The sequence below is a fragment of the Cebus imitator genome, unplaced genomic scaffold (genome assembly GCF_001604975.1).
Source record: "Cebus imitator isolate Cc_AM_T3 unplaced genomic scaffold, Cebus_imitator-1.0 Scaffold124, whole genome shotgun sequence".
NCBI lineage: Eukaryota > Metazoa > Chordata > Mammalia > Primates > Cebidae > Cebus > Cebus imitator.
The window spans coordinates 5,346,012-5,358,283 of NW_016107439.1; the positions used below are offsets into that span (position 1 = coordinate 5,346,012).

At 37.0% G+C, this 12,272-nt stretch overlaps 1 protein-coding gene across 2 annotated transcripts in view; it reads left to right on the forward strand.

The window, feature by feature from the left end:
• CORIN (corin, serine peptidase) overlaps window positions 1-12,272 on the forward strand; it is a 271,320-nt gene that overhangs the window by 137,789 nt on the left and 121,259 nt on the right. The window lies entirely within an intron of this gene.

Genomic DNA, 12,272 nt, shown 5'->3' on the forward strand with positions numbered 1-12,272 from the left:
TATACAACAGGTATCTGAAGTTAAGTTCATTTTTGAAAACTTTTTTTCTGTTTTATTCATGTTAGATAATATCTATTAATTTACCCGTATGTTCACTTACTCTATCTTGTCATCTTCACTCTGCAATTTCAGTGGCTTTTAAAAATATTTTAGTTATTTTATTTTTCTGTTCTGAGCTTCCATTTGATTCTTTCTTATGGCTGCTATTTCTTTGCTGAGGACTTCTGTCCTTCCATTCACTTCAAATTTGTTGGTCCTTACTTCATGGAGCATGGTTATTACCACTGCTTGAAGTAAGGCTTTGTCAAATAATTTCAACATCTAGGTCACTTCAAGGGTGGTGCCTATTAATTATCTTTTTCACTTAGGAGTTGCTGAGAATGCCTTGCTTCTTTGTTTGTTAATTAATTTTAACTTACATCCTGGGCATTTAAAAAATATTATGATATTCTGGGTTCTGTTAGAATTCTCCGGAAAATGCTGATTTCATTTGTGTGTTTGTTTCTTTTCACAGTCCATTGACCCAGTTAAGTTCAGGTTACAAGTTGCATTATGCCTTCTAAGGGCTTTATTTCCAATGTCAGTTCATTTTCGAAAGCCTTTGTAGTGCTCTATGGATCCTCCCCATGAGTGTTTTTCCCCGGGATCAGTCTGATACCTGGGCCATGGATTACATTGTTGCTTACTTCTCAAAGCTTTTAGTATTCTATTTCAAATCATTTTCATGCATGAAGACCTGAGGGATAAACCCAGGACTTTATACATAGCTCTGTAGGATCATCTTCTCAAGCTCCCTCTTCTCTGTGATCTCCCTGAAACTCTCTGATTTCCAGGGACCCTTTGCCCTGGTCCTCTGTTGGAAAAGTTCTAGTTCTTTGCACTGTTGTAGCCAACTCTGGGGCAAATAGGCAACCTTGGCTGCTGCTGCCACTGTTGCATGAATGCAGCTTCCATGAGTGCAGCTTCTAGGGCCCCTCCACAGGAGAGTCAGGAGCGGAGATGCAGGGCCCCTCCTGCTTATTCCTCTGACCAAGGAGAGAGTTTCTCTAGGTCAAGCCTGCTGCACAGTTCCATGATGTTGCTCACTTATACTATGCTGTGAAATATGAGTAGAAAAAGAAAATCACCAGAAAGCTCACCTCCTTATTATTCTTTAAGTTGCTATTTCCCTTCCTAGTCTGCTTACTGGTCTTTACTGTTTGGATACCACAGACAGTTGCTTTGTGTATTCTGTCAACAATTTGTAGTTACAATCACAGGGGAGAGTAAGGTGGGATGTTTTTACTCCATTTTTAACTGGAACTGGAAGTTTAGAATTCCACTTTTCACTTGGAATTTTATGATACATATTTAGGTAGACAGACAGACAAAATAATATAAGTTTGTTGCCTGAGAGAAATGAGCCTCGGGTCCTCTGTTTTCAGGGTTTATTTGTGCTCTTTTAACTTTGTCCTTCAAGGATTTTCCTTCAAGAACAATGTCTTCTCTGACAACGTTTGGAGAATGAGGAGGCGGGATAGCAAAATGGAAGCTATTTTGAATTGTCTATGTGTTTGAAACTCCAGATGTTTTATACCCCAGGAGCATGTGCCATAGCAGGTTCGAAATGTTTGCAAAATGCCTTTTTTTTTTTAGTTGAAATAAAGGAACATTGTCAAAAGGGAGGTAAGAAAGGAAATACTTAATGACTTTACCCTGCATGTGCCCTCAGATAGACAATTATAGAAAAGAGGGAATGTAAGCGTGTGGAAATTGATTCCTTTAAAACTATCGCTGCCTGTAATGTACCCTTGGAAAGCCCTTGTACACCTCTAAGGAAACACATTCCACAGTTAGAAGATGGCTATTGTAGGATCAAGTAGACCTGGCTATTATCCTGGTTCCACTTCTCTAGTGATAATCTATCTGTGAAAACAGGCAAACATTGGCTGGAAATGGAACACAAGCAATAGGAATACATGTATACATATACAAGTGATTGCATCAGTATGTGTGATGAATATTAAGCTCAGAAAAAAAATGCTGAAATTGTGAAGATGGGAGAGCTAAATGTTAGAGGCTGGTAGGATCTGTGGAAATGGTGTTTCGATTAAAGATTTGTAGAATTAAAAAATCAATTAATTTTAAACCATGCTGCACTCTGGTGAGTATGCTTAAGGTAGTAACAGAATAAAAGAAAACAAACTAAAGAAATGATGGCCAGACTTTGCAATCCAAATAATGGTGTTTTCCTACTAGTGTTTAATAATAACAGTGTTGTCATAATAGTATGTAACTTGCTGAGTATTTATTATGTACTAAGCACTGTGCTAAGCACTTTAGATACATGATCTTATTTACTCCTCCCAGCATCACTGTGAGGATTATACTTACTCTTCCTGTGATGAACTGCATGTTTGCATCTCCCACCCCCAAATTTATATGCTGAAACCCTAACCCCAAGAGGATGGTATCAGGAGGTGGAGACTTTGGGAGATAATTAGGTGTAGGTGAGGTTATGGGTGGGTGCAGTGGCTCACACCTGTAATCTCAGAACTTTGGGAGGCTGAGGCAGGCAGTTCGAGACCAGCTGGCCAACATGGAAAAACCCCGTCTCTTCTAAAAATGCAAAAATTAACCGAGTATTGTGGCACATCCCTGTAATCTCAGCTAGTCAGGAGGCTGAGGCAGGAGAATCACTTGAACCCGAGAGAATTGTGAGAAATAATTGTTTCTTATTTAAGCCACCCAGTCTGTGGTATTCTGTTCTAGCAGCCTGAATGGACTAGGCATTTCCCATTTTATAGATGATGGAACTAATAGATGAAGTGATTTGCTCAAGATTATAGAGGTGGGACTTGACTGAGCTGTGATCTGAACCCCTTTGAATCTGGGCCTGTTAGAGAAGACTGAGGACTTCACTGTCATAAAACATAGTGTACACTTCTTAAAAGGAGACAAAAAGATTTCTGCATACATTTAACTTAATAACATTCAAAGTTGGCATCAAATGATGGCACTGTATGCAAAACTACTTATTTAAAAATCATCTCTTGCAGGCACTTAATAGTATAAATTAAAGGTAGACCTATAGCATTCAGCCCACAAAAGAAGAGATGAATTTATCTTATACAAAGAGTAGATGTGTAGGGATAGTTCTATGTAGATGTGTATAAAAATGGCACATGATTGCATATATAAAGCAAATACCATTCAGTAACCTTATAATTTGTGGTAGATAACCACCGCTACCTGCACATACCCTTCTCTTCTTCCTGGGAATGATCCTATTTTTCTTTTCATGGTTGGCAGTTTGAATAAATCTCAACACAGGACAAAAAAAAGTGGTAGTTTAGAACTGCCAATATTGACCTGGAGAAAAAGAAATTTAGAGGTTTGCTCTCAGTCATCTTGAACAAGATGTATGAACTATATGGCTTAATTTGTGTAAGCTAAGACTTTGCTCTGAAAATAAGTCCGCCTGCTGGATGACTTCTAATTGAAGAAAACATGTAGTGTTCAGATCTGCCCAGTACAGAATAAGTAGTGATAAAAATACAAAAGCCTCAAAATATTTTTATTTCATGAAGCCTTTTATTTTTCAAGTCAAATACAGATGCAGACATGAATGTACTTTCCTTTTATTTATTTGTGTTATTTGTAGCACATTTTTTTGCTATTTTTATAAAGCAAAGCAATGCAAGTTGATTTGATTACAGACTTGATACAAAGTAAAAGGCAAGCCCACATACTTTCTAGCAAGAATGCACATCCTTAGAACCCTATTCTGCTACAAACAACTCAAACAAAAACGTTTTAAATGAAAAGTGAGCTTTTGAGTAACCACTCAAAAGTCTTGGGCAATATTTAACAAGTTACTCCTCTCCACCAAATAGCATATAGAAGATCTGAAAAAGTTTTCCAAAAATGTGTTAGGAAATTGCCTAACACACCCAGTGAGTGGCCCCACTGGATTGGCTTTTTACCCCACAGGATTTTATGAAATATTATTATTTTGAGTTGCTAAGCTGTTTCCAATTTTCTCAACACACATTTCACAAGAGCCCTTGCTAGGTACAACTTGAATAGAGGGTTTTTACAGATTTTTATACAGTCTGAAGACTGAAAAACTGCTTGTTTAACTACGAAACTCAACAGCCAGACGACTAACATTTGAACGTTCTGACAAAACACATAATGTCTTGTTCTGATAGTAAACAAAACTGCATCATATGATTTAATATTCTTGTTTATCAGAAGAAATTATTAGAAACATTTAAGTAAAGTAGAATTATTTGTATGTTCTTCCTGTTTTCTGAGAATGCAGCTTAAATCATCCAGTCCTTCATTTAGCAGATGGTTATGGAGTGGTAAGTATGCACTATTCATTTATATAACAAATATGTAAGGAGTGCCTGCTATGTGCTGGGGGTTGTTTTCAACTGGGGTTGAGGAGCAAATAAGACAAAATCCCTGTTCTCAAGGACTCACATATGGAAAATTTGGTGGTTCACTGGAAAGAGCAAAAGGTAGAAGGAAGGATGACCACCAGGTGGTTGGTTGGGAAGAGGTGAAACATGTTTGTCATACTACTTGCCAAAGTAGAGATCACAGGGAAAAGAATAGCTTATGATAAGGAGTCATTTGGAGATGTAAATTTCCTGGCATATCAGTTGGGTGTAGGTCCCTGAAATTCAGGAGGGAGGCTTGAGCTGCAGAGACAAGAGCTTGGGAATCATTCATGCATATGTTGGGCTAAAATCAAAGGAGTGAATGAGCTCATGGAGGGGGCATGTGAAGTGCAAAGCAAAAGGTGAAGAAGAAAGAGGACAAATATCTGCAGACATTTTAAAGGGAGGTGGCAAAAGCAGTTCTGATGACAACTGTCCTCCCTGGGGACCCATAGGAGTTGTGGGTAATGACTCAACAGACTCACCTTTTAACTACAGCACAGACTCAGGAATAGACATCTTCTGCTTTAGTGCTTTTCCTTCCTCACTCATGCTTTTCCTCTGTGATGTTGATTAGGAAACAGGCCAGCAACCTTGCATTCTGAATAGGAAGGGAGCTGCATGAAGTCAGGAAAACTGAAGAACAGCAAGATTCATTGTATTCTATAGGAAGATAGAAAAGGCATATATATATTGTTTGGTCTAAAAATTAAATTTCACTAGTTTAAAGCTCATGTTAGGTTACAACGACAACAGTCATGATGCTAAAATCAAGGTTCTCATAGTGATAACAATGGCAATAATCATAGCTAACATTTATTGCATGCATGCTGGATGCCAGTGACTGCTAAGAGCTTTATATGCCCTGTCTCATTTAATTTTCAACACTACCTAATAGTTACATAATATTATCCTTATTTTACAGATAAAGAAACTAGGGCTCATCATTTCAGGATATTCTCTGACAAAGATAACCTTGATACTCAATGTATTTTTGAGTGAGAGAATGTATAAAGGTGCTCTTAGGAACGAAGAAAATAGGATCATTGAATTAATCCAGCCGTTTGCATGGTAACTGAGAGTTTCATTGGAATTAGTATTAGGAGCAACAAAATAAGCAGGCTAATCCTAATGTTTATTGGAGGAAAGGAAATAGACTTTTGGAAACTAAGTCTAATGAGATAGTGCTTTGTGTTGCTAATATTGTGTGTCCATTTCAGCACTTAGCACATAGTTAGATGGCCTGTGTTCTGCCTGGCTGGAAGAACTCTGGTGACTTGTATTCCTACTGGCAATACTGTGTTCATTTGCTTCCCAGTTTCCCCTCCCTCCCGTAGCAATCTCAGTTCCTCCTTCTCAGCTTTCCTTGCCAGTTTATCACTTAGGTGGTGTGATCAGGGGTTGTGTGTGTCTTTGTTCATCTTGTATCTAGTGCCTAACATTCCCACTATCTTCTGCTTCTGTCATGGGCCCTGAAGCAATATCAATGGACATTCCAACAACCTGCTCTCATAAAATATGCTGCAGTGTCTTTCTTTTTTTTCTGTCTTTAAATGTGATGCAGATACTTACTTTTCTTTCATTCTGTGCTATGCTTCTTAGAGGTCTAACAGATTGAACATGAAAGACTAAAATACTTGAGAAATATGTTGCAGGGGTCCCGGTCCTATCTCATAATCTCTGTTGTTCAGGGCAGATAGCATTAGATTTAAAAACAGAAAGAAGCAGGCAAAAGCAGTTGGATATTTAACTTCATAAGTTGAGGTTGAATCCCATTTCAGGGGCGAAGTCACTGTTGAAAGTGATCTGAGCCAGTGTGGGAAGTGTAAGAAATAGAATGGATGAAGAATTGGGGATGGCGAATCTAAGGGCTAAATGAAGGATTTCTTGGCTGGAAGAATACAGACTGGTTAGAGAGGAAATGAAAGCTGAGAAAACTAGAGGAGGCCTTTGAAGCTGACATCCCAGGAGTCTGCATTTGATAAGGAGAACAATAGAGAAGGCCCATTGGGGGCAGGGGTGACCTGGTCAAAGCTGTGAGTGAGAGAAAACAATTTTCACCAACTGGTAAAATTGAATGTGTACCGGTTCCTATGCCTGAGTTGTCTATTAGATCCATGTGGTTGCTGTGAAAAAGCCTGGAGGACATTACACGAGAAAATAAATGAGAAAATCTATGGGTCCGAGATTTTTTATTTTTAACATAAAAAGTGACTTTTCCTTTAAACAAATTAATTTCTCTTGTTCAAGGGGTAGGCACTTTTTTGGATCCTGCCAATTGAACATTAAAAAATATATTTTAGTTCTAGTTTTCATGGTATTCTTTCCATAGAAATTTTGTTTGTAACATCAGTTTCAACTAACAGGTATTTCTCTACTTTCCATTGTAATGAATGTGGTATATACATGTTTTCCAACAGTATTGTTTTAGTTAACATTTTATTTTTAACAGTGTGAAAGTGGTTTCATTTTCATTTATCTTTTATTAATAATATTTATACGGTGTCAACATTATTATGTGACAATTGAAGCCATCTTTTAAAAAGTCAATGCACAGAAATAAAATGCCTGTGGTCTATACTGAAGAAGATTTTCTCATAGCTGGGTTTAGCTATAAATTTTAACTGCATTGTAGGTGAACAGATACAAGTACAAAAAGTCATCTATATATACATTATATGTTTGAACATTATTCTGTGTGCTTTAATATTTTATTGTTGTACAATCCTTTAAATATAAAGTTAAATATTTTCTTTACTATGTAAATATAAAAGTTAAAAACAGACAATGATACTGTGATACTAAAGAAACTGCTCTAATTTTGTCCTGACAGAGGGGCAAAGGTGCTACATGGTTTTTTGCTAACACCATAAGAGCCCTTTGAGTTGCAGAAGTTGTATACACAAAACTTTCATAGTTATCATTCAATCTCTCATTCATTGGTATGGCTTTATTTCATGCCTTTTTTTCTTCCAAAATCATTTAGTGAAACCAAAGCTGAGGTGTATGTGAAAGCCCAAGGAGAAATCAAATATTGGAAGATGATAGTTGTTTGCACTAAGCACTGAATACTCTGAATGAGTCATTGTATAAACAGAACAGATGTTGGGAGCAAGTTGGTACAATGTAATGAACCCAATTCCAATGACAGATCATCCTCTTACTCTTTAGTGCCTCCAAGGTAGATGTTCAAAAGTAAACAACCAATTTACTACTAGGGAGCAACATAAGTGTTAGGGAAAATAGAGCACTACATTTAGTTCAATTGAGTATGTCAAATTACAATTTGAACAGCTCCCTTAAAATTCAGATGTTGAAAATTCTTGTACTTCCCTTCCTCTTGGGAAGGAATCATCATGCCAAACAGATGCAAAGTTTAGACTCTCAAAGCCTCTCTAGAGGAAGCTTGAACACTATTCCTTTGCCAAGCCGATCCAATCTGTCATACTTCTTAGGAACAAAAAATTTATCTCTGCCTCATATTGCAGCATAGATATTTCTTCACACTCATCCTCAATGGAAAGGAAAAAGCATTTGGGCACCTTCCTCAATGCGATCTTTCTTTATGTGTCTGAAGATTATTATGACGATGATGATCATGGATCAGTGTTATCAGAAGGTCCTGACACAAACCAGAAAGATACATTTTTGGAAGTGTTCTGATTTCTGGTAGATTATTCCCGGTTCCAATATCATGCTCCTTTTGTTTCTTCATGTTTTTTTGTTTGTTTGTTTGTTTGTTTTTTAAGAGAACCTTGCTTTGTCACCCAGGCTGGCATGCAGTGGCACGATCTCAGCTCACCTCCGCCTCCCAGGTTCAAGCAATTATCGTGTCTCAGCCTCCTGAGTAGCTGAGACTACAGGCATCTGCCACCATGCCCAGCTAATTTTTTGTATCTTAGCAGAGATGGGGTTTTGCCATGTTGCCCAGGGTGGTCCCAACTCCTGAGCTTAGGTAATCCGCCTGCCTCGGCCTCCCAAAGTGCTAGGATTATAGATGTGAGCCACTGCTCCTGGCCCCAACATTATGTTCTTTGATTCTGATTTTAAGGATTATCTCTTGGAGAGATAGGTGCTAATGTAAAAGTACTACTTGGATTGATAAGTCATGTTTTCACTTGTAATCAGTAAATTTTGATGGCAATATTTACTTATTGCTTTAGGTTAGAACATTTTTATTTTTTCCATGGTATTTTCTGTTTTAATTGTTGTTTCATTTTGTTTACTACTATTTTAGTTCTCTTCACTGTTATTTAGCCAAGATAATTTTGAATTCCAATTCTTTGAGAATCCTCCTGCTTTCTTAGAGCTTCTTTTTTAGATTTTCCTAATTACCACTAAGAAATAAAATAATCTTGAGGCCAGAATTGATATTTATTAAACACTATTTTAAGATGTTAGTCATAATGGTAACATTTAAGTCTCATTATCCTGAGTTCTCTCACGGTCACCCCGTTTTTCTAGTGCTTTGGCAATGAAAGCAGAAAGATGTGTTGATTTGAAATTATGTCCATTATGTTTCCTCTAAGCTAAAAAATGTCTGTTAACTTGTTCCGAATGAGGGGTCAGCAAACTAGCTTGTGAGCCAAAGACAGCCTGCAGCCTGTCTGTTTTTCTGAATAAAATATTATTGAAACACAGCCACACTCATTCTCTTACGTATTGCCTATGGCTGCTTTTCCTTATCAGTGTATTTGGGCAGATGTGACAGAGACTAGCAATTTACACAATGTCTAGCAATTTACTATCTGGCCCTTTACAGAAAATGTTCATCAATTTTGTTGTAAATTAACTCCGAATTGGACATTAGGAAATCGTGGTTCCAATTCTATGGGTAGTTTCTAATTAGCTTTATAACTTTGGCCAAGTCATGTTTACTCTCCAGCATTGGTTTCCTCATTTCTGGGGTTGGAAGCAGGACCGTGTGATTAATTGCCAGGCTCTTCTATTTCCGGAAATCTAATGAACCCTATTTTACCTAAAATAATTTAAAGTAGATTTTTTTTTTTTACAGATTAAATTTTGGGTTTGTAGTAATCACTTTTGAGAATATTAGACATACATACAAATGTCCATACATATGAGAAGTTTTTGCTGTTCACCAAAAGGACATCATATGTAGGGACATTTGTATGTATGTCTAATATACTCAAAATGTCAAAATATTCAAAATATATAAAATATAAAAATTATAGGCTTGGAGTAACAATCCTTCCTCTCCTGAGTGCCACACAGAGAGGAATGAGAGATAAATTACTTAAATATTTATCTATATTAGGTCTATATGTGCCAAGCATAAAAGCAGGCACAATGCCGTATTTCTTTTAATCTTTAAAATAACTCTGCATCATGGGTGTGTATGTTCATAAAGAGTAAGGTGTTGAGACTCAGAGACATCTGGTAAGAGGTGGAGCTGGGGCTTGAACCCAGTTCTGTTGGTAAAACCCTGTATCCTTTCCACAATAGCAACTGTCTCCTTTCATGAGCTACCTCTATTTTAATTCACTCATTTGAATATATCGCCACACCTCACTTCTCCAGAGATTGCTACCCAAATTATTCAGAACAAACTAATTATTAAAAAGTAACAAAACAAAAGTGGTTAAGATCAAAATAAATGTTCACTTATGCCATTAAAAAAAGATTCCCTGAGGCCCTCTTTCATAGCTTGTTCACTTTCATTTTTCAAAAAAAAAATTAAAAGTTTTCTTTTTTGGGTTTCCCAGATCTCTGTGATCAGTGGGAAACAGATTGGAAATGTGCAGGGATACAGTTACTGGTGCAGAGATACAGACACCGGTAAAGAATGGGACTGCTGTGATTATGCTGTGGAGACGAGCGACACACTCTAAATAGCAAGAAAGTCTTAGGCAGGGTAGCACAGGGACGAATTCACCCCAGAGGCCTCCATGCAGAGGGGAGAAGTCTTTGCTGTTTACCAAAAGGACCCTGGAGCATCAAGAATATTGTTAAAATTAACACACTACATTTAAGAAAGTAGAGAACAAGTTTTCCCTTTAACAGAGTTTTAATACAATTATGAAAGAATTTACAACTCTTAAGCAGATAAGCTTCAGTTATTTGAATGTTTCCCTGTGTGGGATATTTTCTTCCTTAAAAATGCTGAGTGGATGAAATACTGCCAAGTCTAGGTTATTAAAAAAAGTCTTTCCCCAGATGTTCAACTACTTCATCTTACTTTTCTGTTGTTATTGTCTTACTCATTGTTCACATTCCGATGACAGTGCTCTAGAGATAAATAAGCAATTAGCAGTCTGACTTCTTGGCTTCATGTCTTAGCAGATTTTTCTCCACACCTAATTAAGTCTTAAGATTTTTCCATTGTCTCTTCTTATTCTCTATAGTTTTAAGAAAGTTTTATTGTTTTCTATTTTTAAAATTTTTTTCAGAGTAGAAGCCCATTTTTCCTCTCAGTTTTTAAAAACTAGTTTATACTGATCTATTGAGTGTTATCTATTATAAGGTTAATTCTATAAAAGCAAAATTTATTTCTCCTATTGTCGTAGGGGGAAACCTCACAGTGACCTCCAGAATGAATCAAGCCTGCTCTCCACTTTTGGCAGCTCTTCCTTTTGTATTTCTCTCATGTACTGAATTCTTGGTTTCTTCTTTCTAATGTGCAGGCATTTCATTCCGTTGTGATTCCTTAACCCATTACTTCTCATTGACTACTTTGAGTGATATTTTAACACCTCATGTATTTTTGAGGTTATATTTTATGCAGTTCGTTTTGAACAGATTTGCTAAAACTTCTTACAGAAACTAAGAAATTTGTAAACATTTAAGTAATTTGTCTCTCGTCCCTCTCTGTGTGGCAGTCAGGAGAGGAAGGATTGTTACTCCAAGCCTGTTGCCATACACTTCCTCAAAATACATGATGTCAGCCGGGCGCAGTGGCTCATGCCTGAAATGTCAGCACTTTGGGAGGCCAAAGAGAGTGAATTGTTTGAGCCCAGGAGTTCAAGACCAGCCTGGGCAACATGGGGAAACCCTGTCTCTACAAAAAAAAAATACAAATATTAGTCAGGCATGGTGATGCACACCTGTAGTCCTAGCTACTGGGGAAGCTGAGGCAGGAGAATTGCTTGAGCCCAGGAGGCAGAGATTACAGAGAGCAGAGAGTGCACAACTCAACTCCAGCATGGGCCCTTTCTCAAAATAAAAATAAATAAATGATATCAATATATATGACATCATTTTATATATATCATGATAATATGACATATTATGACTATATTATGTTAATTGGGACTATATTATGATGTCCATTTAATAAATAATTAATAAGTAAATAATAAGTAATAATAAAAAGATCAAATCGATTGAAAGCTCATTTGGTATCAGATGCTGTGCTTAACAGTTCACATATATTATCTCAATTAATTTTCACTGCAGTTCTATGATATAGGTACAGAATTTCAGGAAGATTTCAGCTAATAAATTGGTTGCATTTCAAAGGTATATTTACAAATTAGTTATTTCAGATATGAAAGCTGCTTTCTTGTAGAAGCAATGCTGTAGGTACATCTCTAGGCTGGGCTGGATTGCCGAAGTCTGTCTCATTTATAGCTAACATGACTAAATGAACGCCTTTGTGGGAAAGTGCATTCAGAGTTCTCATTGGGATGTGAAGAACCCACCCACCTTCTTCCCAGGGACCTTATTCTCATACCAGGGACTTGACCTTATTTTCAGACTTGCTCAATGAATAGATCAACAATGGGAATTGAACTCTCTCCAGATTCAAATTATGCAAATACTAAGCTGCTGTAACAGTAGAGACCTCAAAATAGAGTGGTTTAAATAAAACTTTTTTTTCTC